General features: G+C 42.2%; 1 pseudogene across 1 annotated transcript; it reads right to left on the reverse strand.

Moving 5' to 3' along the window:
* Positions 1 to 22,484: 22,484 nt before the first annotated feature.
* LOC308038688 (mitochondrial proton/calcium exchanger protein-like) lies at positions 22,485 to 25,280 on the reverse strand (annotated as a pseudogene). The gene is made up of 2 exons: positions 25,197 to 25,280; positions 22,485 to 23,796 (listed from the first exon to the last, which is right to left on the reverse strand). The product of its transcript is annotated as a mitochondrial proton/calcium exchanger protein-like (transcript).
* Between the last annotated feature and the right edge of the window lie 236 nt (positions 25,281 to 25,516).

Consider the following 25,516-nt stretch of genomic DNA (forward strand, 5'->3'; position numbering starts at 1 on the left):
GGCGTCTCCAGACCGACATCTCCTCTGCCTTCCAGAAACAAAAAGCACTCACCCAGCAAAAGCACTTAAGTGCGTAACTGCAGACACTCACACAGGCTTAATAATGGCAATGGCACCAATTCACAGGCTTGAGGTGACATGGGCAGAAGCTCTTTGCTGGACCGGAGCTCCAAGGCCGGGTGCAGCAATCAGCATGGCAGGATTGGATCTGGGGTGTATGTGTGAGCTCTGCTCTAAGGAGTGAAGCAAAAAGTAGAGATATTTGGGCATTGTGGGCAATAACGAAAATAGTTTCTGGAGAACAACCTCGCTATTGTCACTTTTAAAACCTGTATGACAAGCTCGCTTGCTTTTAAAGTCCTCTAGCTCTAGAAACCAGAAGCCACACTCACGGGGCAGAGCTGGCTTTGTCAAGGTTTGGCCCCTTTGTGCCTTAAACCCACAGTCTTTCCATCTGTGTCACTCAGGAAATATTCTGCATCTGTTTAGAGCCCCATTGACTTCGGTGATACTCTGTATAGGGGTGAGGGTTTATCTGTGGGGATTGGATTGCAGGGTGAGGGCCACAGACTGAGAATCTTCCTTTCCTGGCATACTGTTGAAAAGCATTATGAATGTTTCCGACACTATGGATACTGTCATGCTGGGGATCCATCTCACAGTATGGTAAGTGTTCACAGTACTTTGCAATGGTATGCCAGGCAAGAAAGATTTTACAATCCAAGGCCCTGACCTTGCAATCTGATCCCCACTGACAAATTCTTTACCTTCTCTGGAGTAACACTGAAGTCAATAGCACTAGTTGAGGAGTAAAATACTATTCAGGATGAATAAAGGGATTGGTAGGAAAAGCCTAATACTGTATGAACAATGCGTGAAAGAGGGAGAGGAAACATCTCAGCTTGCATTTAGCAGAACACAGAAACTTGGGAGGTTAGCTTTGTTTCCTCTGCTTCTTAGCACGACTGTGTACACAGGCCTTGGAATCATCTGGACCACATTTGCTGCTGAGAAATTTGAAAGGATTATGTGTGTGCAATTATAGAATATGGTCATAGTTTTTACACTTGAGTGTTCAAACCGAGGGTGATAGAAGTTGGTGTGAAAACATATTGCTGAGGGAAATACATCAGTGATAAGGAAATCTTGCTGAGGTTGTAAAATAAATACAGACTGAACACTATACTACTGTAAAAATCACACAGTTGCTAGGGCCTGATACAAAGTGAAGTTATGTCACACTTGTTTAAAGAAGAGCATTGCATATGTCCCATAGAAACAGAGCAAAAATCTTTTACTGACTCTGAAAATACTGTGTGTGATTCTTCTGAAGAAAGCAATGCCCTCTTGCTGTGGCTTTTATGGGACAAGGAGTGAACCCTGTATTCATAAAGCTGGGGAGCTGCTCCATCTGAGCAAAGCCATAAACAGCAACTGACTACTTGTATTGCAAGAACTGGGTGTTTTTAAAGCCAAGTCCTAGCTCTGTGGCTTTTGAAGGTAAGCACTGGATGAATTCTCCTGACCTCACATAGTATAGCACAATCTTTATGATACTGCTAGCATACTTGCTTGATAGAGAAAGCTAAAGATGGTGGTGGAGAAATCTCTGCAATCAGGAAATCCTGGAAATGGAGGCTAGAATTTAAAGCCAGTAATAGACATTGTAGGTGATTCCAGCTCAGGAGTATGTTTCTATTAGTCAAGATGCTGAGTTTGAGAGAATGCTGTATTCTCAACACCAGAGAAATTTTGGTATCTTACAGTAGTTAGTGAAATTTAATGAGCCCAGTGGGCTCTTAGTTTTTCTAACAATGGCTAAACACAGCAATGAATGGAAGGAAGGTGGACATGGCCCATGGTGCAGGCATCTGTGCTGTGCCATATGCAGAGCCCTGGAGGAAAGCTTAGCACCTTGAGAGCCTCTGCCACTCACTGTTAAACCCTCGATTTGGATAGGACATTACAGGAGCTAGCTTGGTTTTGTGTGCGCATGTTGAAGGGATAAAAGCCTTGCTTCAGAAAGAAAACTCCATATTCAGCCTTCATGTGGTATTAGGGTGAGGAAGATCTCCCACCTTGAGAGGGAACTGTACCTATTCCGTACTTTTGACGTTGCTGAAAACAGCGATAACGGTTCTCCAGGTGACCCAACCCTGATGGGGTTGGCATAATCTGATCACCAAGATGAGCACTCTGACCTGAGGAGAGGCCAAAGTGCCACCTCCCACCATGGGTGAGAAGAGGGCGGCAGGCTGGCGGGTCTGGGGATGGAGCAAACTTTGTGAGGTGTCTTCTCCGGGCCCTTGAGGGAGCACCTCTGCAGAGCAGCCGGCCCTTTTGCACAGCCGTGCCACTGGTGGGTTAAATGAGCTCCTCAGCAGTTGTTCGTGGTGCGCAGAGCTGATCAGGCTGGGAAAATGGACAGGAGAAAGGGCCAGTGTAGGCTCCCTAAAAACATTCACCCAGATCCTTTCTTTGCTGATGCACACAGGCTCACATTTGCTTCCCCCTATGCTCCTGCTGACCTCCTCATCTCAGCCTGCTGTTTGTCCTCCCTGCCTCAAAACCAGCGAGGGGCCTGGTTAACCCCGTGTGTGAATTGCCCGGTGAGGACTAATTACTTGTACTTCCTTCTGTAGCACTGAAAAACATGTTTTATACTTGCCCTCCAGACACAGACAGGACATTAGGATTGGGAAAAGGCTATAAACTAGCTCTTCATTAGTTTCTCTTCATTGTTACTGGGACAGGACCTTATGGCTTCACTTCCTCTGAGAGGGGGTTACTGAGACAGGATAAAATGCAGGTGCCCAGGTGCCCATGACATAGATTTCCCCTGCAACCAACCTGAATAGCTTTCAAGAGGAGAGATCAGAGACTCCGGCTTTTGTAATGTCAGCATCCTTGTTAAACATTTAGCAATCTGAATGCAGCTACAGTAATGCCTCTAGCTTTTTTTGTTCAATGGACACAAACCCTTTAACAGACTTGTAATGATATAAAAGATGAATGAAGAACATACAATATTTAATTCCTTGTCTGTGATCTTTAGTACAGAGCAGTTTGATCTGAGTGTTTGCTTATTGTACCGAAAGTGAAGGTTTAGTAAATAAGAAGGAAAATTAAATGCGTGGGATTGCGGGGACAGCAGGGATGGGCAGTGTGTGACAACCAGTGGAGGACGGTCTGGAAGGCTGTGGCTGAAGTATAACTCTTACATCTTAGAAGCACAGGCAATGAGAGGGTAAATTGGCAATGGGAGATTTCCTAACGTTCCCCAGATCAGAAGGATAAGGAAAAAGGTTATTACATAAATCAAAAGCTTTACTAAAAGATCAGTCAAATGCAGGCTCAGGGGACTGGCCTTGGTAGCAAACATCTTTACATTGTTAAGTCAACCCGCTGAACTGGGTCAGAAGCGAGAGTTTTATTAACTGAAGGCTGTTGAGAAGCAGGTGTGGAACAGATTAATGGTCTGGAGCTCAGCTGGCTGAGAATGGCCAGACACAGAAAGAGACAAAAATTAACCCCAAACTATTGACCAGGGCTGATGTCAGTGTGCAGTGAGGCTGGGGGAGCCATCAGGCATGCCAGGGAACAGAAGGATGAGGAAGTGTGAACAGACAGCTTCCGTGGTGAGAGCTAATCCTGGTGTCTGCTGACACTGGTATTGTGCTGGGCAAGTAAAGGGGAATAGAGAGCTGTTTTTCAGTTTGAAGAGTGGGTATCTATTAGGTGTTCTCAGAAAATAGGGCCACCAATCGGGTATCTATTAGGTGTTCTCAGAAAACAGGGCCACCAATCAACACTGTTACTTTCAAGAGTTTAAAGGGAAGAACATCTCATGTTGGTACCGTTTGCTGCGTGTATGAAGCTGCGTGCAGTGGGATGCGTTGGCTGGGTCACATGAGACTGGGCAGCATACGGGCAGTGAAAAAATGCTGTAAATAAAGCCAAGTAAATGTATGTGCGAAGAACTAGCTCACAATTAACTGTCCTGGTATCACTTCCCTTGGCTGTGTGAATCCCCTCTTTGCTCACCTGTACATGGGGCTACCCCAGGTTGTGGCACAGCACTTCTCACCAGTCAGTAATGGCACTTTGGCCACCCAGGATTTCTGAGGTCATATTCCTAAGAAATGCCAAAGATAGCAATTCTTTAGCCACATACTCTCCTCTGTTCCTAAACAGCTTTTTCTTGCCAAGTATATGCACCCACCTGTGTATTTTTTGACCCAAGAAAAGGAAACACTTTTAAAAACATCTGACATAAGGTCAGAAGCAGCTGCTCCTCAGCACAGGGATGTTCCTCAGTGATGTTTACTCTTCAGATAAGGCAAGAGAGATCACATGAAAGAGTGGAAAGAACTGTTTAATAAGAGTGAATTCAAGGATTCAACTTATCTTCCTTAGGAAGGAGACCAGTAACAGGAAAACATATAGGAGAAAAGCACATAAATTGTGGTGATCATTGCAGCAGGATGTTGCTGAGAGCATTAATTCAGTGAGATTAAAGATTAGAATAGGTTCTTATTTGGCTAATGAATTTCCTAAAAATTATATAATAGCTAAAGGCAAAGATTTAAGATGAAATATGCTGTGTCTGACCTGAGATGTGCTGAACGCTGATCCGCTATTAGAGCTACTGAAAGCAGATGAGCTTCAGATCTAATCCGGTGTGGCAGACAGAGTACTTCTCTGCCTCCCAGATTCTGGGTCTGAAACAGTGTGATAATTGCTGTGTTCCTGTCTTTGAAATGCTTTCACACCTTGACAGTATTACTCATTGCCTGATTGTTCCTTCTTTCCTAATCCAGTTTAGAACTGAAACTGCTTTGTGTTTTCCCCTACTTCTTTTGTTTTTTTCTTGTTCCCTGAAGGGCAATGCAGTTCATGGTTAAATTCTTTTAACAGTGGAAAATGCTTTATTTTCAGTGTCCAAAGGTGTCTTCTGTCGATTTTGATATTTCAATTCAAGTATGTTAAAACCTCAGAACTTTATACTTCAGAAAGGTCCATTTTGTTAATTGACAAATGTCATCTTTGCAGTTTTGAGGAAGCTGGGATTTTTTTCCCCAGCAGTTCTGCTGAAAAATGTCTCTCATCTTCACAACATAATTCATTATTCAGTAATTATCATTGCAGAAATATATTCAGAATAGCTATCAGAGTACAATTGGAAAGAAATATTATTTTGCCTGTTGCAGTAGCTTCTCAGAAGAATGGGGTAGTTGCATTGCAGAAAGGCCAGTAATTGGGATGAAAGGGAGAAGTGTTATCAGTCATTATGCTTCAGGGCATAATCTGATCACCAGCTGTAGTCAGAAGAGATCACTGTCTCTAGTATTTAATAGGACTAAATTTGTCACATTTTGATGAGGAGGTGAAGAGGAAGGGTATGTCTTTGGCTGATCAAGTATTGAAAACAACATCACTAGCAAAGTAATTTTTTGATCTGAACTGAGTGTGTGCATACGTTATACATTAGCTACCTGCCAGCTAACCAGTTCCTCAACTTTGTTCAAAATCACAATGAGAGTGAGTGTGAAAAGACAATGTTTAAAGTGAACTCAGGCAGTGACTCCAAGCATGATAGGAGACCAAGCAGCTTGTCATTTGTGAAACCAGTGGAAAGTCACTTTTTTGTAAGGTTTTGGAAATGTGAGCAACATGGAATTTCTGCTTCATGGCGTTTACTGAAAGGACGCTGGTTCAGACAGAAGCTAACTTTCTTCACGGCACATTTCAGGCTGCTTCCCTCTTCAGTCAGTAGGAGAGATTTTTCTGATGGAAATATCGTCAGGGAAATTTAAGTGGACAAAGGGAAGTTTATTTTTTAATTTTATGTGCGAATTATAGTAGATTTAGTTGTAATCAATAGAAATAGTATTATCCCACTAATTTAAAAGGGTACAATAGGAAAATCCTGACATTATTAATACTGAGATTTAAGTTCTTTGTTCTAGATTTTCTCTGAATCAAATTCAATGTTTTTCTTTCATCCACCTCTCCTTGGGAAGGGGGAAAATAAGAACCAGTTGGAGGTTTTGTCCACTTCTTGAGCTGAGTTTCACAGGAGAGTGGATTAACATTTGCTTAACTCACTTCCACGGCAGCATTACAATTTATAGTGGTAAGTGGGAAATACCAGAAGGAAAATAGTTTCTGTGTCAAATCCCAGAAAAGAAGAACATTTTTTTTGCAGTGCAGGGCTGGCAGGGGTGGGTTTGATGATGGGGGTGAATGAGTGGGTTAGCACTGACATGGATGAACTCTTGGATTTCTGGTTTGGTTTTTCATGCTGGACAGTTTCTTCACATCACTCCACACCTGCTTCAGGGCCCGAGCAAGAGAGCCTGGTGAGATAGGGGTTGCTAAGTTTTGGAGAAGATGAGGATGGTGGTTAAATTTCAGCCATTGAAGCCTGAAATGAAGGGGAAGGGCATAAGAGAAATAGGTGGGATGAGGGAGCTTGCCTGGGTTGCATATGCTGTGGGGAACAGAAGCCTGTGTGCAATTCAAATAGTCGGTATAGGAGGACAAGGATGTATAAAGAGCAACCAAGCATAAGGTATAAAACAGCAGGGAAAGAAGACGACTGGACAAATTACAGAATGAAATTAAGAGTGAAAAAAAGTGATAAGGAAAGTAAAGCTTGAGAATGAAAGGAAGATTGTACAGGTGGTTAAGACAGATAATGAGAAATGTTACCAGAGTGTAAGGGCCATGAGGTCAGTGAAGGAGAGCATAAGGCCTCTAAGACATTACAAAGGTAATTTATTGTCAGAAAACATTTCTAAATGTAATGTATGCTGTGGCTTGATACTCACAAAAGGAAGACAGGGGACAGATGCCACAGGCGGACATAAATTTCCCCAGAGAGGAAGAAGAAATATGGGGAACAGAGGAAGGTGTCAGGCTGACACAGGACTGCCTTGTGACCTTTGAAGACTGGCAAACAGTGTCAGGATGGGATATTAATTGAGAAAAATAATGTCTTATCATTGTGCCAGCTGAACTGAAGAGAACCGAAAGCAAAATCAGTCCGTCATTTCAGGCCACTACTAAAGCATCTGAGTTGCTTCTGTGCAGCACCATGTGGCCTCACTGGGAGCCAGTTTGTCTGGAAACTGAACTTTATTTTGCCAAATGCAGGTGAAAAGACTATAAAATGCTTCTGAAATCACAGCTAGCTTTAAGTTACCTACACTATATGTCTTATTTTCCTGCAGTCCTGAAATAAGGGAAATACTTAACTGTTGTGGGGAATATGTTTAAGGCAATGATGACTTCCCATGGTACTGATAACCAACAGGGCTTCAAGCCAGGATTTTGTTACCCATTGAGAAATAATTGTGACTACATGAATGTGTATAGGGAACTTTCTCATGATAGGAAAGTAAGAAATAAACCTCTGAGCTTTAGTCAAATTGCCTTTAAAATGCTGTGTTCTGCTTTTTACCTTCTACAGATGTTCGTAGGTTTTTACAGAAAAGATCTTTTTTTGAAAAAGCCTGGGGCTTGATTCTTAGCTGGTACAAGTCAGTATTGCTGCAATGAATGGAAAATGGGAGTTTGATGCAATACTCTGAGTATGTTTATGTGTCATTTTGCTGGTCCTAAGGCCCTTATAAAATCTCCCAATGGTTTCCGGAGATGTTTTAGCAGTCTAGACTTATGAGGCCAGATTCTTTTCTCTCCTAAGGCCTTTCTCAGCTATGGCCTGACAATTTCTAGTAAAGAATTTATCTGACAGTGGAGAATCTCTAAGGATGAGAGTTACTGGATCTGCCTCCTGCACCAGGTGTTCTCTCCATTCTCTGCATAAGGCAGAAGACAGGGAGTATCCTGGGAATAGGATACAGCTGTGCTTTGTTCTGCTCAGTCATCAGCTGGTATGAAGGTACTGGCTCCAGCAGCACAACACAGGATGCAACAGAGTTAAGGGAGCCACAGATGGCTTCTCTGTTTACCTGGGGCAGTTCAGCTGAAAGACAAAGCCAGTCTGGAGCTGACAAGGCAACAGGAATTTTTTTCCATGTTCTTCACTGTAGGTAGGTTGTCTGTACCACCAGATCACATAGCCCTTATTTTGGTGTGTGTTTCTTCCCATGATTATTCCTGTGTGCTCCTGTGGGGGTGACATGTGTGAGCTCACCCGTGTGAACAAGGGTGGCGTGCTCCGTCCCACAAATAGTTGTGTGATTAGTCATTCCTGTAGTGAGGGAAGGTCTAAGTCAACTGCCTCTCAATTTTGCTTACCGCTTATTTATCTGACACAGCTTTTAAATTAGAAGCACATTTTTTTGAGACCTCTATGGGCATAACCAGTCCCAGCATGCTGAGAACAATGACAATCTCCTTTTAAAGCCCTGCTCATTGGTGGCTTGGGCAAACACAGCAACTAGTAGTTTTGCAGTGCTTAGTACCAGCATGTGTGAGGCCTGGGTAGATTACAGATAGGCCAGTCTACCTCAAAAAATCAAGTGGTGCCAGGTGGGAGGACCAGGCACTGGAACCTGCTTGTTTGTGTGGTGAAATTGTTAGAAAAACCTTTGTCTTTTGCCACCTACCACTATCCAAACAATTCCCTGGCATGGTTGGAGACTAGCACAGCCCAGAGACTCTTCCCAGTAGATGTTTTGGATGCAGCCACCCTGTTTTGGAGACAAGGAGAGTTTAATGGCATAGAAGCAACTGGTTTCATGCCAGTTGGCCTCAGCGCCAGAAAATGGTCAGAGGTACTTTTAATTTACCAGCAGAGACAAAGCTTTATATGTCAGTAAACCACATGGCATACCTTTCAGAGGACGGTACAGAGGACCTGACTTTTATTTTATTCCAGAGTTGCACTAGTGTCACTATCAGTGAATTCATTCCTGGTTTGCTACAAAAGAAAGAGAACGTGGCTGTGAAGATAGGTTTGCACAGAAATGTCCTACAGACTAGTGGTCAAAGTGTGAACATGCCCTTGGATGGACCTCCATGAGAAGGGAGGGGTCTGTATCAGCTCTGAGGTGTCTGACTGCTTGCTATAACAAGCTGAATGTCTGGAGATGTCCCATTGCAAAGGAAAAGTTCTGTAGTCTGTGTACCTGTGCATACGCCAGCATAAGGTTCTATTGAATCTTACAGCCATTGGAAGGCCTTGAGCCCACTTTTTGGCTATCAGCTGCTCCAACACTCTGGGATCTCTAATTTTAGCCTATCTCTTTGCTACTCTAACAGGAGCCCTGGAAACCTGAAAAATCCCAACTTGAGTCTTAGGGATGTGAGGTTCCCCAGTGTGGCCTGCTGGGGCTGGCAGAGGACTGGCAGAGGACTGGCAGCACAGCACTCATGGAAATGATGATTGAGTTGAGCTACAGAACTTGAACTTTCGCTCAGGTCTGAAGTCCTTTAATCACTCTCAAATAATTTTATTTTTCAAGAACTGAGGAATTTCCTGTGGAGTGGAAGTTCCAACTTTCAAGCTAAAAGGTTACAAACCAAAAGTTGAGCAATAAAGAAGAGGATAACAACCAAATTATGGCTGCTCCTAGTTGGTGGACTAAGCAAGTCACTCAGCAGATGACACTAAAGAAGGAACTAATGAACACTAGACAGTATTTAATTAAAAAAAAAACCAACCTTGTTTGTAACAGTTATGGGTGGGCAGGGGGTGACTTTCAATGCAGCAGAGGAAGCAGACCTACATGGGCTTCCTGATCCTTGTCTATCTTAAAATTTCCTATGTAATCTCCATAGACATCTCCTTCAGTGCAAATATACTTTGGCCAGTAGCCTTGAGGTTTATTAACACCATGGAAAGTAATTATTTCCTTGTCCACACTCCCCATGGCAGTTATTGTTTAAGTATTTCCCTTATCCTGGATTGCAGGAAAACAATCCATTACATAAATCTACTGACAAATAGTTATGCTGCAGCAGCTCGAGAAGTGCAATATTCTCTCTGTGCTAATTTCAGTAAAACAGCACGTTTTTGTAAATGAGCTAATCCACAGAAAGTGACAGAATGTTACATTGCAGAGGCCTGGCTGAGCTAATGGTACAAAATGAAAGAATGTTTTCACTGCCTGTCCTCTGAGTTCAGTTGGCATAATAAAATACTGTTTTCCTCAGTAGAATATATGTCCTTCTACTTTGCTTCTCTGTCATAATAAATGACTGGCCTGGAATTAAATGGGTTGTTCCTGGACACGGAATGTTAGTGATGGAAAAGACCTGTTAGATCACCCAGGCCATGTCTTTGCCAGTACAATGCTCCTTACCTTGCATTTTGTGATGCTCTTTCTAATTTAGTTTTATAAGCCTCAAGCAGCCAGCTTTCCGGTGCTCTTCTTACAGGTCTTTTGCTCAGCTTCAGAATGTGAACTTGCAAGCAAAGACAGTCAGGTTACTGAGGCTTAATGAAGTAGTTGACTGTAATTATGAGGAAAAACACATTAACCTGCCCCAATAGCAAAATACAGCGCGTAAGCGTAAATTACAGCTGATGTAAATAAGTAGAGACCTTCTCAGTACCACATGTTAACATGCTTTGTTCCACGTCTGGAATAAAAGCTTTTAAATAGTCTGTAATGCTATCTCAGTTGATGATTGAGAACTGGCGTAACTTCTGCTCATGATAGTTGGAAAGTTCCCTCTCACTGTTGGTCTTCCTATTTTCAACTTACAACTACCAGCTGTACCCCTGTGTAGCACAGGTAATAATTTCCATCCCTGTGGGGTTAGTATGTCTGAAATGTCTGTAGACTTCAAAAATGTCTGAGTCATTGTTTCCTCTCGTAGAAGGTCCAAGTTCTCTGGTCTGCTGAGAAGCTGTTTCCATGTGTCCTCCCTGCCAGTCTATGCCCGGTAGCAAGGCCTTGATTCAGGTCTGAGAAAGGATTATGAATGTCACTGCTAGCTTGACCGTGGCTTATAGCCTCTTAAAACAGTATTTAACACAGGTTTTAATTGTACAATGAATAATAAAGGCAGAAACTGACTTTCATCTGGAAACATATAAGAGTTTTAATCAAACACCTCATTGTGTGTCATGAAATCTGCACCTCTGTACCTCAGTGTGCACTATTAGACTCTTGGGTCTAGTGGGGGCCATTGTTAGGATCTTGTTAGGGTGAGAATTCAAAGGCATTTAATACAGAAACTAAATGGAGGAGATTAAATCTATGTGAAATAGGTGTGATTAAGTACATGTCCAGGTATAACTAAGCTCACAGTAGAAATGGCTCAAACACAATCCAGATCAAATAGAAATCTTTGTTTGCTAGAGAATCTCCAGTTGGTCCATTTTATGGAAAGCCACTATTAGGTAGTGCTGGCAAAGAGAACACCAGCTGATATTTCATGTTCTCCTCCAAACCTGTGCCTGACTGCAGGTGAAGATTTGAGACTGCAGCTCTTCTAGAAGGCAACAAACAGCCTTGCCAGTCTGGGCTGTGAGGCTCCTGGAAACAGAGCCTTCTCATCAAAACTTGGGTAGAAGTTTCTACCCATCAGTGTTCCTACTGTTGTTTTGGTTTGGTTTGGTTTGGTTTTGTTTGTTTGTTTTTTTGTGTTTGTTTGTTTGTTTGTTTCCCCTTCTAATTAGTCTTGTGTAACTTTGGAGTGACTCCAGATCAGATGATGGAAATGTCTCTAGATAAAACTGCTGTAAATGAGAATGAAAGCTGGTCCCTATATGATTCTGAAATGCTCTTTTTTTTTTTTTTTTCTCCTGTCATAACTTTATTTGTAAAGCAGCACACTCTGACCAGGCTTAATGGAACTTGATACTAATTTTTAAAGGTTTAATTATCACTATGTGCATCACAATCTAGCTGTCTCCAGAACGATGGCTTTGAAAAAGACAAGACGTTTAGAGGTCTTTTCCATGAGATGACTGAGGATTTTGTCTCTTGTCATTCAATATTAAAGTTGCCACAGTCTCTCTTGGGCTTCATGTTTTAGTATGGTAGGCCCCTAAAAAGCTCTTCTGTCTCTGAAAAACTCCTTAACTTGATGTGCTAAGCATTTTAATCACAATGGAATTAGTGACTGCTCCTGTCATCTGTAAGGGACTGCACTGTGTCATTAGCTGGACATGTAGTTTTATGCAGACAGATCAGATAACAAGTATTGCAAAATCTGTTTTTTTTTCTTCTTCTTCACTATTGAGTCTCAGTGTGTTCATTCAAAGCTTCCACAAGCCCAACATGGGACATTTAGAAATACCTAGCTTGATAAATTCTGATTTTAAAACTACAGCAAATTAAGGAAAAAAACCTCAAATGTCCCCGTAAACTTTAAAGGGACTTTAGTTGAAGTGACATAGTATCCATTGGAAAAGTTTCTTTCCTTAAATTAAACTTGGTGTAACTTCAGTTTTCCTGTATTTAGAAGAGCTCTGTGGTAGTGATGAAGTTTGTGAAGCACTTGTGGCAAAGCAGTGATGAGCACATAGGAATATCACCCTCTGCTGGGATTCAGGATCTGTCTTTCCTGGATGAAAACTTAGTTGTTTCCTATAATGCACCTGTTGACCCTGAGTATGTTTTATTACCCATGATATGAGAGGGCTCATGCCTGAATGGGCTCTTTTAAAGATCGGAAATTGTAAACCAAGCTTCTTATTGATAGAGAAAAGAGCTTATTTAACACTAGGTTATCAGCAAAATCAAAGGAATCTGCTAAGGTACCATAAGGGCTTGTAACTCATGCTGTCTTGTGTACCAGCTTCATCCTGATCTCACTGGAGACACTACTTTAGTTGGAATGCTATGGTGGCAGATCTGGTTTGAATTTCTGTAATCCATGTGTTTTGTCTTAATCTATCAAATTGTCAAAGCCTGGCCTGGTAGGTCTGCCTGATATAAAGGTGACTTCTCATATATTTAGTGTTGGTTATTAGAAAATCTAAATATTCTTGCCCTCACTTGCAGCCTGACCACTGGAAAAGAAAAACACAAAACAAAACAGTTGCATCATTCATGACTGCAGCAAGTTTGTGAATCCACTGATAATTGTGAAAGCAGTTGCCCCAGGCAACTACTGGTGGAATGACTGGCAGCAGTTTGGGTTTTTGGCATTGTGGAGAGATGTTATTGCAGACTCATTTTACGTACATAAAAGGTTTTGAGTACAAAGAAGAATCTTCACACTTATTTTGTTAACCTTTTATATCCTTCAAAAAATCTGTGTCATTCTATTCCTTTTTCCGTTGTTTCTGGAGGAAGTGATCAGGGACATCTCAAATGTGCACTTCATGTTGTGCAGTGAGGGTCCTGTCTATTTGTCTATCCAATAGTAGCAATACTGTTGGAACTAGAGTGCTCTAGCATATTCTCTAGCGTTCACTTACACTCTAGCATAAGTGAAGGACCCTTAACCCCCCAACTTGTTCATTTTTGTCTGTGACTTTAGCTAGTCTAATAAATGATATTAGCTCTTCCTACCAACCCTTATTTAACTAGATATTATTACCAGTAGCACGAACGTTGTGGAGGCTTGTATGGGAGAAACACATGCAAGCAATAGAATTTTTCTGCCTTAAATACGACAGTAGAAGAGGAAAGAGAAGCGTCACAGGTAAAGTACATTCTGCAGGGACACTAGCAGAGCTGAGAGTTAAACCTGTGTCAGGTGAATCTCAGTCCATGCTGAGCCATAGGTACATGCTGCTTTCCAGGAACACGTAGAGTTTGACAAGCCCTGTTGTTGAGCAAACAGGTAATTCACTCTGAAATGCAGATTGTGCAAGGGACCAAAAGTATCTATAGGTTATTTGTCTCCTCAGAGTGAATTTCTCTCTGTTTTTCTGTGAATTTGAAGTGTTTTGCCCCTATGTATTTCAGCCAGTACAAAGCAAGCATTCGGTTCAAAGTGATGTTTTCATTTTGAAATCTTGTTTTCAAAAGGAAGTAGAGGCCCCTGAAAGTGAAAGAAATTCTGATTTCAGGTTGAGCCGAATCAAATAGTTTTAGTCAAGCCCAATACATACTTGTTCTGTTTTAGCAATTGAGACAGGCCTTACAACATTTTGCTCCTTTGAGTGTCTCTTCCCACCCTCTGCCCCTGTAACATTCTGACCAGTTTATATCACTCCTGTCATTACTTTACACCATTCAATCAGATACTTTTAGCAGGAATAGGGAGTGAGATGGAAATTCAAGGATGTCATCAGCCTGGATTGAAATGGCTCTCCTTCAGTGGCCTGTGCGAAATAGGTGTGTGGATTCAGTCCAGCTTCTGCACTTGCCCACACTACAAACTGGTTGGCTTTCTGTTTGCAAATGGCACGGGCCGGGGCCAGCAGTGCTCTTCAGCCTCAGAGGTGAGAAGGGGGACGAGGCTTCTCTGTGGCTTCTTTATACCAGGCTCTCAGGTTGTCGTGGTCACGAGCCTGGTGGTTTGGGGAAGTGTTAAACCCTGCTTGATCAGCAGAAGCAATGTTTCACAGCCTTTCTTCCCCTGTTTGTCAAACCACTGTTAGGGGGCAAATAAAGCTGGGCTGTAATCCTGGACCGCAGGCTGTGCAGACGAGAGCTGGGAGGAAGAGGGCTCTAAATTCAGGGACAGTGTGGAAGTCACGGATCCTCTTGATGTCTTGTCCACAGCTATTCCTCGTTTCTCCCTGCTACCAGAGATACTTTCCCACTAAGGAAATGCAAGGGGGCTTTGGTACAGCTTAGCACTTGTCTGTTCATTCCTGCAAATAGAGGGGACAGCAGCAGGAACTGAAACACTGAGGTGCTGTTTGTGTAGGTGCCCATCTTGCAAGAAACTGTGGGTTGTTTTGTAGTCATTACCAATTCAAAGGATGAATCACGTCAGCAAATGCTGACCTAAGGATGTGTAGGCAATATGAATCCTGTCAGCAATTACTAACCTAAGGATATGCAAGCAGTGGACCAGTACCGGGTCAGACTGCTCCTTAAATAAAGATAAGAGTGACTTGAGGAGCTCCTTATCAGGAGCTGCTGTCCTTGCAGTTTGAACATCCTGGAACATGCGTAATTACTTGAGTTTGTTTAATATATATCTTGAGACTGTCAGAGTGTCCTTTCAATGAACTTTGCTCATTATAATACTAAAAATCATGCCCACAGGCATGAAAACCCCTGCCCAACATGAATACCCTAACCCATGAGCATGTTTAGTACAAGAAAATAATGGTGCAGCCATGTGTACGTTACTAACCAAACCTGGAAAGGGGGGCGTAAACCTGGGGAGATATTAACCAAAATCGGAAGTTAAGTACTATGAAGAAGGCGTACTAGCTTTGTGGTTTTATCACCCAGCACCCGACATTGTGCAGTCTCATAATAAAATAGTATCTTGACTCAGCTGCTTGCACACTGCGTAAAGAACCCTGCTTTTGGGACAACAGTTTGGAACTCCGCTATATGCTGATTTTGATGGATATCAGCACCTGTCAGAAATAATTCCATGTAGTGTTAAGTCTCTGAAGAATTTGTAGCAGGAATAAACATGCTCTCAAGACCATAAATCACATCTGCAACTTTGCTGGATAGCAAGAGAAATCAACCTTTCAGGTGACGCCTGAGTACAATCTTTTGGTAGTCTGGTCTGGGTCACATCTGTGAATTCAGACCCCCTCTGCTGCCATGTCATGTGTAAATTCCATCGCAGACACATGTACCTTGTGAACTTAGCACCTTTAACTTGGTAGTCAGTACTTTGCATAAGCCTTTTGAGTTTGGTATCTTAATACTATACACTCAGTAAGCCTAATATTTGTAAGGAGGATGTGAAAGACAAATCAAATGAATTTGAAGTAACAAGAAGTCAAAAACATGTCTTGCCTTATTTTCTTTCCTGTTTGCCTAAGGATTATTTATTGTGTTTGCCTTGATTCCATCCACTTAATTTTTCCAAACAGATGCAGCTGATTGATTAATGGCATTTCATGTTTAAAGTCAGAAGTGTCAGCAAGACTCTTGCACGCCTGTGTCATTCTCTCCTAGAACAATAGGTTCGCCTGAGAAGCAGGGACTTGTGCCAAGTATTCTTGAGGATAGGAGGTCATGTGCCACTTTTCTGCTAGGAGACAGATATATATAAGGACAAGGGGAGGCAGGAGTTTGGGGGGTTGGAGGGCTAACTCTGTTCTAATAATAGGAGGATCACATGGTTGCTAAGTCACCTACAACAAGGCTTAGTTTGTGGAGGTGAATCAAAGTGCCGGGAATTAAGGACATTTCTTCGACTATCCTATGACATATAAAAATAGGCTAAGGGAAATACATATGTGATGAAGAAAGAATTGACTGCGTAGGCCAAAACTCCTCAGAGGAACAGCGGGACTTCAGTTCTCTCACCTCCTTTTGTGATTTCTCTTCTTTTACTTTAATAACTCTGCATGTGAAAATAGCATACAGGTGACCGAGGTTCTCACCTAATACGTAATATTATGTATTTGTGTATAGTAGGCTGTGGACCAGAGCCTCAGCTGTTGGAAACATCGACAGTTTGGCTGATGCCAGTTACTCCAGTCAGGATCAACCCAATCTGCTCAGCCTGGTGTGAGAACTGGGTAAGGAGTTGCAAATGGGGAATTACGTACCCATGCACCACATTGGAAACCTATTGCGTATTCTAGTGTCAGTAATAGAAAGCATCTACATTTGCGGATCAAAATGAAACTGGCATGGGCTCTCCTTTGACAGCTGTTTCAAATATACGGCTCATCACGTTGTAATTCTTTCCCAGTATATGCTTAGAAACATGTAAAACACTAACAAGCCCGAGACCTTATTGTTCTCTTCTGCACGTTCTGAGTGTTTTGTGTAAATGTATCTCAGGCCTTGAAGGCCAGATTCCTAGATACTGAAGTCAGAGACTGAGCTTTGCTATTTATTGTCAATGGTATTAATCAACAAGTGGGGAGTCCCTTTTGTTTCCCTGACCTTTTGTATGTTTTCCCAGCTTCACAGGCTAGGCTTCAGAGGAAACTTCCTCTGAAACTATAAGCCACTAGAGGCCTCCTGAATACTTGAATTGATTTTGCTTCCAGGAAGACAGAGTCTCCTAAAAAGTACATCAGGCTTACAGAAGAAAACGATTCCCAGTTTGCCAGGCCAGGCTGACACACAGCCTAGCGAGGCTGAGCAGAAGACAGCACAGCTGAAATAAAGAACAGAAATGCACTTGAAATTCAGCTCTTAAAATACAGCCCATGTAATATTGAGTCACGGTGAATTACTCATTTCTATTTAGCCTTTATCTGTTGCAACCTGATTAGAGAGACAAACTACATTCCTTTATTCAGGCATGAGGCCAATATTCATATTAGTCATTTTTGGCCAAAATAAATTCTACAAACTTTGGTCAAAATGCTTAATCCAATAACGCAAATGTAGGGCCTCTTTAAATAAACCATCCCACAGCAATCTCTCTGTTTATTTTTCGTTTGCATCCTCACACCTTCTTTCTCTCTTCCTCTAGCTCTTTTTTTCTGTTGCACCAGCCTCATTTGCGTTTACCTCTTTTGCATAAGCATCCATGGCGAAGCCCCCGTGGATATCAGAGATACTTCGATGACACGTTGATGTTTTCTCTCTGAGCTATGCCAGGTTTGCCCATTGATCCAGGAGCATGTTCCTGCTCACTAATGCAAGGTCAGTCCTAATTCCCTCCTTCTGCTCTTTACCTCCCAGCCCTCAGGGGGGCAGACACTTGGAGGAGAAACCCGTTTGCTTTCTGTGTCAAGAAGCTGTTTGGTAGCTTGCTGCTAATTACTTTGGCTACAATAATTCTTAACCCGATTACAGTGATACAAATTAAAGCACTCCTGGCGAAGGACAGCTAAATCCACGTGTCAGACACCAGAGCCTTGGTTTATTTAGGGACATCACATTTCTTCTGATCTTGTTACCCAGTTTTCCATCTTCTTTGGGTAATCCTGAGTAAATCTTCCTCCAGTGGAAATCAGCACCATAGACATACACCCAGATTATTAGAGAGACCTTTGAAACTGTCTCATGAGGTTCCTCCTGCAACCCTTTGGGGTGGCCAGGTCCTCTGCCCCAAAGGATGAAGAACAGCTAATGATTTTTACAGCTCCCAATGATGCATCTTGACAGAGCCTGATTTTCAGAGATGTAGCCTGAACCCCATCCTTAAAATCATTATCTACAGTTTGTTTCAGTGTCGGTCCACCAAAGGAACTTGCTTGTGCTGAAAATAGAGGTCTATGTACTTATACAGCCTTTGGACTTTGCTTATGCAAATCAGGCAGTTGTCAGGTAACCTTGTCTGCAGTACATTGGGTACATTTCTTAGGTGCTTTCTGCATTTCTTGAAAAATGTGGTCCTTTTTATGAAATGTGGGTTGGGATGCTGAAAAAAGAATTATTTCCTTGATAAATTGGCACCACCTTCTATAGACAAGCAGCATCTTTCTGTACCTGTTTTCTTTGCCGTGGTGAGGACCCTTTTTATTCAGTTTGTTAATGAGACCATGCTGGTGGGTAGGAAGCTGAACTTCTATCTCATCAGTTCAGCCAGGCCAGCGAAGCTGAATTTCTCAACTGCTATAGTCCTATGCTATAATCTGTGAAATACTTGTGCTAAAATAACGTTTCCACTATACTGTGAATAACACACTGATCACTGAATTAGTTCCTTAGTGGGAAGGAAAGTAACAAGATTAAAGAGAAACCTGGGAATAGATTTAGTTCTCTTTTACTTCTTTTACTCTGCCATTTATCAAGCTAAACTCCCTGCAAGTCAGAACTATATGAATATTGAGTAAAGACTGCAGGATTTAACAGTTAGTTCATGTCACATAATTATTAGCCTCTGGCACCCTCTTATTCATTTGTAAAGCCACTAACATGAATGTATTGTACCAGATAACAATATTGCCAGGTATTTTATTTAGCAGGTCTATTCTGTTGCAGCTTTCTTTCAAAAAACCTCAGCTGTACTGTATGCAACAACCAGAATGTACATTTTCTTTACAGTAAGGTATCACAGTACAGTGCAGTTGATCTCAGTTTGCTTAGCCATGCTAAAACCTTCCCTGTTGGAGTTTCGCATATCTTCTGTGAAATTGCCCACTGCCGTTCACACCAAATTACATAAACATAGGAATATTTTGCAGGGTGGTTTGAAATGGCCAGAGAGTGCAGCACAACTGTGCTCTTAGGATTTTCCAATAAGTTTTATATAGTTCTGGACATCTTTCACCTATTCAGGCTGCCCAGAGGGGTTGTGGAGTCTCCTTCTCTGGAGACATTCAAAACCCGCCTGGACATCTTCCTGTGTAACCTCATCTGGGTGTTCCTGCTCCAGCAGGGGGATTGGACTGGATGATCTTTCGAGGTCCCTTCCAATCCCTGACATTCTGCGATTCTGTATACATTTTTAGGCAGAACGGACTGTGTAGTTATAAGGGCATTATGCATTTCAAGAACCAGGACTTTCAGGTGCAATAAAGTTCACCCAAACAAGGCTTAACTTGGCACGACAGGAAGGTGCCCACTACCTTGCTGAGAGCATGTGCTTACATCTTACACGTCTTGGGGCCGGCCCTCTGTAAATGCTCTGACTTGTTTTCCACAGATGTCTATTTCCAGACATTAGGAGTGGAACAGAAAAGCTGAGGCCAAAATCTGTAAGCTGTGTTTGAACAATTAGATCTGTAAGCCCAAACCTAGTCATGCTCAAGGCAAAAAAACCCCAAGCCCCATGCAGCTGCCGTGCTCTCTGAAACAAAGCTTCAGGCACCTCTGGGAACAGGTGACTCTTGCTTGCATATGTAGACAGGGGCTTTAAGCTTCTAATTTTAGATGTTTGAGATATTTGACTTAGCACCCTATTTGGTCTGCACCAGAGCTCTCGGGACATATTCTGGTGGGAATTTGGACCCAGCCTTGGTGTGGTCATGTCCACCTTTTCCCTCGGTCTGTTCTGCCTGGCTCCCAGCTCTGCGCTCTCCTGCGATTTGCAAACGCTGGCTGTGATGATGCCAGCGATTTCTTGTGACCTTGCAAAAGCCGTCAGGCCCCTGGGCAAACCTGGACTTGTCTCCTGAAGGAAAGCTGCGGGAGCTCAGATATTCGACTGCTGTCTCACTGAGCTCATCCCTCCAACTTCTTCTTTCCTTTTTTTTTTCCCCCTCCTGTCCCTTTTTGTTTGGTTTGACCTTGGTCACTGATGACAAGGCTGCTTTTCCTGCCAAACCAATCAATAAGCTAAACAGAGAGAAGATGAGTATTTAGAATATGGGAAGCCAAACTCAAACACAGATAGGTTATCAGCCTAGCCCAGAGCAGACTTCTAAGCAAATATTTCATTAACAAATTTTTCATGGCAACTTGCATGCAAAAAAAAAAAAAAAAAAGAGAAAAAGCAACAACAGGAGAGGGAACAGTAAAGGGGATAAAGTGAAAGAACTGGGCTGGAGCCATCGGGCTTAGGTTGTTGCCTTGCTGTCTTTGGTTACCAGCACTTTCCACAACACGCTGCTGCTCCCCAGAGAAATGGTTGGGGTGAAGGTGAAGCCCTTGCACAAGTGAGGCTTTGAGCTCCTGTCAGTGCCATCGCACCTTGTGCTTCCCCCCGGGCAAGGAAAGGCTCACGGTGGGTTTGTAACCATACCATGTGGTTGTGGTGGAGAGACATTCTGGGCACGGTCTGAAGTTTATAACTGTTTAATCCTTGTACCTCTGGCAAGGGTTGTACACATTTCCTGTTAACAAACAGGAGCCAGAGCCAGTTATATCATTAAGTTCCTGGTTAGCGTAGTGACCTGTAGAAAATACATTTGTAATATTGCAAAACCTTGTGAAAACATATCCAAAGATTTCACTTCAGTGCCTCTCTCACCCCTTCCATGTGAGACGCAGCTTTTTTTTTTTTTGATGCCTTATTGCCCTCTATTTAAAACAATAAACACAAATTAATGTGTCTTTTGCAGATCGAGAAATTTTACAGCATTCTTAGCATAGATTAACAAACCCTCACTTTCATATGTCATGGGAATGAGAAACGGGAGGCTTAACTATTTTTTGTCTTGACAGCTATCTTGAAAGGTTGACTGAAGGACAGAGAAGTTGCTAAATAACTTTTCAAATATTGTAGAGGAGAAAAATATAGGTCACTAAGCAATAAACTCTCTACATCCTTCTGGCTAAGGAGGAGACTCTGAATCTCCATCCACCTTTTACTAAAATGAGACCAAAATCCAAATCCAACATAAAGCATTACAGCTTTAAGTACTGAAAATATTTATTATTTTTATACCAGTAATCCAATAGCATAATCTCAAGAACATCAGTGCTCCAGGAATGTCTAGAAACACAATGGATTTGCCTTTATTCCTTTATCCAGATGTTTCTATAAAATACTCTGGATACTAGGAATCTGTAGGGGAATTAAAGATTTATTTTTAATACTTGAAAAACTTGAATTTCTAATAACTATGATCCTTTAAAATGTTTTAACTGCAGATGCAACATGCTTTGACTCTTTGATGAGCTTTCCCTGATTCTTTCAGGTTGCTTTCCAAACAACGGGCAACTATTTCCCACAGACTGCAAGACGGTCACAGGACATGGGCGCTTTAGTGATAGCTGTAAATGTGAGAATTAAACTATGTGTTGGCTTCAGTTCAGAAGTTTATTGTTATTCAGCAAAACTGATTACATTTTGTCCATTCAGCGCTGTGTAGATATACCTGAGCTAGGGAAGGAATAGTCAGCACCCTAACTAATGTGGGGCAATAGCCAGCCCTGCTTATTGAGGACTAACTTCCACTTAGCTATTGCAGGGTGGAAAGTCTTTGCATAGTATGTCACAATCTGTAATGCTGTAATTTTACCTCATTTCTGAAAAAAGATTATACCTTTTTTTTTTTTTTTTTGACAGATACAGCATTATGAAAATAATTTCTGAGCCTTGCTTGCTTATGCTTGCTTTATGTTTGCCTGGTGCAATAGTAATTCAGCTTCCTAACACACAATGAACATCAGGACCCTTTTCAGGATCAGGGTAGTAGATGCTGAAGCAATGTAATTTTTGTGGTTTATAAAACACTACAGATTTAATGACTTGTTTAATAACAAGACAGGTGCAATAATCATGCAGGATTTTAGAGGCAGACATCCCTAAAGCTATTGAATTCCAAATAGCAGGTCAGAAACTGGTTCTCTGAGGAAATTCAATGTAGAAATTTCACTGTGTGTCAGTCATTTTTCTGCTCCTAAAATCCTTTAATAAAAGTTGAGCACTAGCTATTATTGTATGTTACTGTTCTTAAATATTTCCAGGTTTCTAAATCTGACTATAAAATTAAAGACACAACTTCAATGTAAACTTTGTGAGCTGGGCGAGCAAATCCTGACAATTTCTTCAGCTTACCTGCTTTTTGAATTTATCATCAGTTTGGGCCAATCAGGTTCACTGTTTCTTTTTAATAGCCACTTAGATATTTAATAGAAATGGAATAGATATGGGGTGCAAATTTTTAATCAAAAGAGATGGTCAGAACACATCTGAAGAAATGGAGAAAAGGTATCTGGAAGGTACATGGCTCTGGATAAAATAAGCAATGAAGTAGGGATTTCCTGGTTCAGGTGCAGATCTAACCACTGCTTAAGTTGTTCCTCTAAGACGCTCCTCTGTCACACCAAGAGCTCTCATCCCTCGGGCACGACAAGCTGCCTGCAGTTCTTTAACAGTCAGGCTATCGACTCCTTCCTCGGCAATCAGTTTGTCATCAGCTTTTATAGTTCTCAACCTCATAGTCAGCTGGAAGCGGAGAAAGTTGTTTTTCCCAATTGACTGAAGTTCCAATAATTTACAAAGTGCCACCAACTGAGGTCTGGTTAGATTGTCCAAAGTCAACTCATCTTCAAACAGTTTAGAGAACCTTAAGATCTCCTCATTACTGGGTCTTTCACCAGTTTCCCTGATCTTTTGAAAGAACTTTGAAAAATCTTTTGTAACATTTCCTTTGGCTGCTTTATTTTTCAAGGCCATCTCCTCAATTGTGTCTTGAAGGAATTTAGCCAACTCCAGCTTTACCCTCAATTCTTTCTTCAGTCTTTCCTCCTTCTTAGACTTTGTCTCAAATGTAGACGGAAGCATATTGTGGAACAACTTAAGAGCTACTGGAAGCAAAAATTCCGTAAATGGGACAACAAGAAAAACTAGGAAAGGGACCAAGCAGAAAAGATCGCCACATATTCGAAGAAACTGTCTCCGTTCTCAACAAGACAAAACAATTCCATGAAGTATTCGCCAGAGCATCCTTGCAGCTATTTTTGTGTCAATCCACAATAAACGAAAACCATGGTAATAGTGCTTCAGTTTGTCCACAATCCTCTGCCCAAGAGACTTTCCACAACTTCTACTTCTGTTGGACTATATACAGGACCTCCTTCTTCCAGCTTCTTGTTTTTTGTCCTTTAAGGACTTCGATGACTTTTCAACTATAGAGTCATTTTGAAGGGGATGTGAAGAATGCCACCATCGAACTGGAAGACACTGGGGACCTAAAACACCCATGGTCGCTAGTGGCATCCATGAGCCAGAAGAACTTGTAAGAGTAAAGTATCTTTGTTCAGATCCTTTAGTCCAACAACAGCAGCGATCTTTTTTGGAGTATGCGTAAACTGGAAGGACACTAGTGCAATATTTAAAGTGTACAGTAATTTTGTTTGCCAGCCTCAGGGATGTACAGCTGAGACATGCCCGATCTCCCAAGTTACCCATGCAGGGCTGGTGGCGCAGCGCTCCGGGCAGGCGGCAGGCCCACCAGCCGCAGGTCTGTAGCAGCTCCTACGCTGGAGACATTCAAAACCCTCCTGAACACCTTCCTGTGTGACCTCATCTGGGTGTTTCTGCTCCGGCAGGGGAATTGGACTGAATGATCTTTCGAGGCCCCATCGAATCCCTAACATTCTGTGATTCTGTGAAATGGTGACTGTCATTTTAACCGCTGTGTTCTGGCAAAAGCCATGGACTTGCTGCAGAAACTGCTGACTGAAGTGCTCTCATTTCCTAAAACACAGATTAGTGGCTCACAGTACTTTCTTCTGGCCTTAAATTCTGTGAATCCACAAGCTGGCCAGGTCTTTTGCAAGCAGAGAACAATTTGATGAGGAGTAGGGAGGAAGGAAAAAAAAGTGTAAGGAAAACTGATTGTAAAACCACAGATACTGACAACAGAACATGGGGAATGTGATACTGTTTTCATGATCCAATTCGTGCCACCTCACAGTTTTCCTTGCTGGCTTTGAAAACTCCATGTCTCTTCCCCTCTTCTGAAAACAGCGATAAAAGACCTACTTTAAAGGAGCAGCATGTGGATAAACCAGGCCAGAGCAAAACAAGGATTCCTTTTGCTTGCAGATTCTCCTGAGCAACGTCTGTGACTAGACTGTGTCAGTGGCTTTCTGATCTGAGCGGTTTCTGGTCGAGAGGTATGATTTTATTTGTCGCATTAAATACTTTTCCACTACAAGAGGAAGATGCCTCACCTTCATCTGCAACTGCAAGTGCACTGTCCTGCAGATTTAAGGTTTGAGACCATAAGTTGCTTAGCACAGTCCAGCAACTGCTCATCACTTCAGCACGTAGCCGTGTTGCTTTTGTTGACCTTTCAAAGGTGACCTTCCACCATGGCACACTCTAAGGAGCGTATCTATGAGGACCAGAAGCAGTAATGTCACTAGGGACATGCCCATGACTTTGCATTGCCATGTCCACTGCCTCTGGGACAGACTGGAAAGAGAAGGGCAGCTAGCGGTAGCAAAAGCTGCTCTCTGCAAGAAGACGCCAGGCTTCTCACAGTTTTGTGGGAGGAGGCAGGCCAAGGCAGACAACTAAATCTTCCCTCTTTTCTCCTGGCCTTCTTGTGACTGTGTGGCAAGTGCCCAGCTAATGTGATGAGAGTGCCTCCTGCATTCACTTCACTGTGCTTCTGTTCAAAAGGCAATAAATAATCAAATGCGTGTCTGCCCACAGACCGCACAGTGAATTAGGAATGCTCCTCATGTAGCACTGACTTGATCTCATCTTACATGTACCCCAAAGCAATAGCGAGGGGAAAATGCTGTGAAGCATTTTTTTCCTTTGTTAGTGCCCTTAGGGCTCAATCTGAACTTTGTTAGAGACAAAACAGAATAGCTAGGAAAAATGGTGAATTTCTGCATGACATAAGGACTGGAGGAACTTACACTGTCATCTTCTGCTTGTGTTGTGACAAGGTGTGCAGATGTGACAGTGAGCAGGGCTTTTCTAGCCACACTGAAGTCAAACATGACCCATATTGCATCTCTCTCAACAACCACCTTCCATTTGGCTCTTACCTCAGTCCCAGGAGGCAGCAAGATGCCATCTCAGCTGAAGTTTATTTTTTCAATACACTTCTTAGGCTGATAATAAAAGATTCTGCTTTTATGTCAGACTCCTGTTCGTGTTATATCTGTTTCATTACTGAACTCTACTCATCACTGAATTGTCTGTTCCCACACCCAGATGAATTAAGAGCGAGGCC

This window comes from Nesoenas mayeri (genome assembly GCF_963082525.1).
Source record: "Nesoenas mayeri genome assembly, chromosome: 3".
Lineage (NCBI taxonomy): Eukaryota > Metazoa > Chordata > Aves > Columbiformes > Columbidae > Nesoenas > Nesoenas mayeri.